General features: G+C 41.4%; 1 pseudogene; it reads right to left on the bottom strand.

The window, feature by feature from the left end:
* Positions 1-330: 330 nt before the first annotated feature.
* The window catches only part of LOC102468514 (60S ribosomal protein L7a-like), a 5,198-nt pseudogene continuing 1,828 nt past the window's right edge, over positions 331-3,700 (bottom strand).

Genomic DNA, 3,700 nt, shown 5'->3' with positions numbered 1-3,700 from the left:
CATATTCTTTTTCCTCTTTCAGAGTTCTATTTTGGAGGAAAAAAGGTTTTCAAAAATTATTCATTTTCCCTTTTTTTAAAGCACAATATCCCATAAAGTTTATAAATTTGTAGCACCAATTTTCTGGAAATAAGGACAAGGTCAACAACAACAAAAAAAGATGATTAATTGAAAACTCCAGCTTTATTTATTGGAAACAGGTCCCTGGTGGAGATGTGCTTGTCGACACCCAAACATTTATCACTACCTTCAACCCCAAACCCCCAGCAGACACTAGCTGAAGGAGAGTATTTTATTATTTGTAGGTACAGAAAACTCAATAGCATACATTTAACCCAGTTTGGTAGTGAGCTCTTTAGCAAAGCTTTGCCTCCTCCAGCTTGGAAATGCAAGCCATTGATTTGGGGCCTAGGACATTGCCTCCCCAGTGACGCTGGATCTGTCATTGTAATTGGTCCTGATGGCTTCCACCAGCTTAGCCAGGGCACTTTGTCCTCTGAGTTAACCTGTTTGAAGGTGACTTGTGAACCAGAGTCCCAACCTGGCCTTCCCCTTGATAATGCAGTAGGGAACCCCCATCTTCCAGCACAGGGCAGGCAGGAAGACAGCTGGTTCAAGGGAGTCCATGTCATATACAGTCACCACCAGCCGAGCCTTCTTGTTCTGCCCCAAGGTGGTGACAGTGTTGACCCCTGCTTGAATTGGCGGCCTCTTGGCAGGGACATCCCCTTTACCAGCAGCTTTCTTCTCAGCCCAGGCCAGTACTCTCCACTTCTCTTGCTTTATCTCTGGCCTGTACTTGTGGGCCAGCTTAAGCAGCTGAGTAGCTATCTGGCGATTCAGGGCCTGGGTGACCTGGGCCATCACTGAAAAGTCACTTGTAGAGGATGGCCCTCTGCCACTGCAGCTGGATGTAGTGGGGCCATTTGAGAAAGTGGATGAGTTTCCTTTTGGGCTGGATGTCCTGTCCTATGCCGAAATTCTTAGGCCTTTTCTCAAACCGGATCAACCAACTCCTTAGCCTCCTGCTTCTTCAAAACAGCAGGGGCCAGTGCCACCTTCATCCCCTTGGCCTTCTTTCCCTTTGGCATCTTGGGCAACTGGAGGAGAGTAGCCAAACTTTTTAAAATAAACACATTTTTAAAAGAAACACTAAGAAAGCAGTGATTTCAACATTTCCCCACTACCTTGGCTGAATTAGTTAAGTAGAATCACTAGTTTATATCTTTTTAATTGATGCTTCTGATCCCTAAGGAACAAAAGATACTAAATCTGGGAACACAAAGAGAAATCATGTTACAATCACAGCCCTAAAGACCTGATGATGGTGGGAAATAATAGACGGATGATCTAAAGAGCTAGTCAAGAGGAAAACGACAACAAAGAACACATGCTGCTAAATTAGGTGCGATTCTATGGTTCACAAACGGTTCCTCAAGGACTTGAGCCTCAATATTCTGGGGGAAGAAATGAAAAGGTTGAGAAAACTACAAATCCAAAAGGAAAAAAAAAAAAACCCAATGGAGGAATTAGGAAAGTTAGGGGTTTGAGTGTATTCCTTATTATACAATGATCAGAAAGGTTATTGGTTTTTTGTTGGTTATTGCTCATTACTCTAAGATGTTTCTAGGAGTCACTGGATACTAACTCTTTTTTTTTTTTTGAGAGTTTTTTTTTCTTGTGAGGTTTTTGCTATAGGGCGCATGCGCTCACCAGAAAGACAGAGAGAGACAAAGAGCTAGAAAGCGAGAAATCACCCCCTGGGGGGATGGCCACGACACAATCCCTTCTCCTTCATTCTCCTCTGGGGATCTTGAGCACGCACGCACACGTGCCCAGTGTGAGTTTAAGCCCCTGGGTCCAGGACTTGAACCTCAGTTGACTACATAGGAGTTCAATGACATAGCCATTACGCTAACTGCTGGTCCCCTAACTCCTATTGTATAGCTGGAGTATTTTTGAGAGTGGCTGTGTCTGCACAGCATAAAGAGAAGAGGGTCTTTAGAAAGATGCCAAATGCTGAGTGGACTTTTGGTTGCTGTCTACATTGATCACATCACCTGCAACATAATCACATTTTCATTTAACCATGTGTCATGTCCTCTCTGAAAACACATTTAAGGAGCATTAGTTGGAGAACACATCTAATCTTTAAGTCTTGTCTGCATGTCTTCTTTATTTCCAAAAAGGGACATAAAACATTTTATGAGGCTCTGCCAAGCAATGTGCTAGATGAAGGATTGGCAGACTACTTTTTGCCTACTGGCCAATTCCTGCCTGCTTCATTTCTATAAGAATTACTTTTGCATTTTTAAATAGTTGGGGGGAAAACAGACAAAAGAATAATAATATTTCATGACACATTAAAATTAAGTAAAATCTAAACTTCGGTGTCTATAAATAACATTTTATTAAAATGCAGCCACACATATTCATCTACTTGTGCAACAACTGCAGAAGTGAGTAGCTGCAACAGAGGCCCTATAGCTCGCAAAGCAGAACGTATCTATTGTCTGGCCAACCGCTGTGCTGGACTCTGTAGTGGGATATTTCTTAAAACTGATGAACCTACATTGGCACGTCATTATCAGCTGCAGTCCATAGTTCACATTAGCTCTCTTGGTGTTGTATGTTCTGTGGGTTTTGACAAATGTGTAATGATACATATCCACCATTATAATTTACACAGTAGTTTCACTGCCTGAAAAAATCTTGTTTTCCACTGATTCACCCTTCTTTCCTCCTAACCCTTGGAAACCACAGATCCTTTTACCATCTCTACGGCTTGTCTTTTCCATGATGTCAGATAGTTGGAATCACGCAGCATGCAGCCTTTTGAGATGTGCTTTTTTCACTTAGCAATATACATTGCTGGTTCCTCTATGTCTTTCCATGGCTTGCTAGCTCATTTCTTTTTAGTGCTGAGTAATATTCCACTATCTGGATGTATTGCAGCTTATCCACTCACCTACTGAAAGACATATTGGTTGCTTCCAAGTTTTGGCAATTACAAATAAAGCTGCTGTAAACATCCACATGCAGTCTTCTCTGTCCATTTTTATATTGGGTTATTTACCTTTTTATTCTTGAATTGTTATAGTGTTTTATATTGATAGATTATAGGTATGAGTCCCGCATCATATACATGACTTGCAAACATTTTTTCCCATTTTTTGGGTTGTCTTTAACTTTCTTAATGGTATCCTTTGAAGCACAAAATATTTTATTTGTTTAATTTTATTATTTTATTTTATTCATGATAAAGAGCATGTGCACATGCACATGAAAGGCTGGGAGAGAGTGAGAAAGCACCCTCGACAGAGTCTCATCATGCCACAATCTCCCTTCGCAGCCCTCCAGCTCTTCAAGAACCCAGGCATGTAGGCATATATATGCTGGGCATATTTCAGGTTGACCAGGGGGATCTGAACCTGCAGCTGGCCATGTGGCTTCCAGCACTTCAGTTCGGCTTGCTACTGACTGCACCACCAGAGTAGGCCAGATTTTTATTTTGGTACTCAGGTTATATGTTTTTGTTGTTGTTGTTGCCTGTGCTTTTGATGTCATACTAAAGAAATCATTGCTTAATCCCAGTAACGAAAATTTATGCCCATGTTTTTTTTTTTTTAGAGGTTTTTGCTATAGGGTGCATGTACTCACCAGAAAGAGAGAGAAAGAGAGAGAGAGAAAGCGAGAAATC

Source organism: Tupaia chinensis, unplaced genomic scaffold (assembly GCF_000334495.1).
Source record: "Tupaia chinensis unplaced genomic scaffold, TupChi_1.0 Scaffold150243_1, whole genome shotgun sequence".
Classification (NCBI taxonomy): Eukaryota; Metazoa; Chordata; class Mammalia; order Scandentia; family Tupaiidae; genus Tupaia; species Tupaia belangeri.
This window is presented reverse-complemented; position numbering and strand designations above follow the sequence as displayed.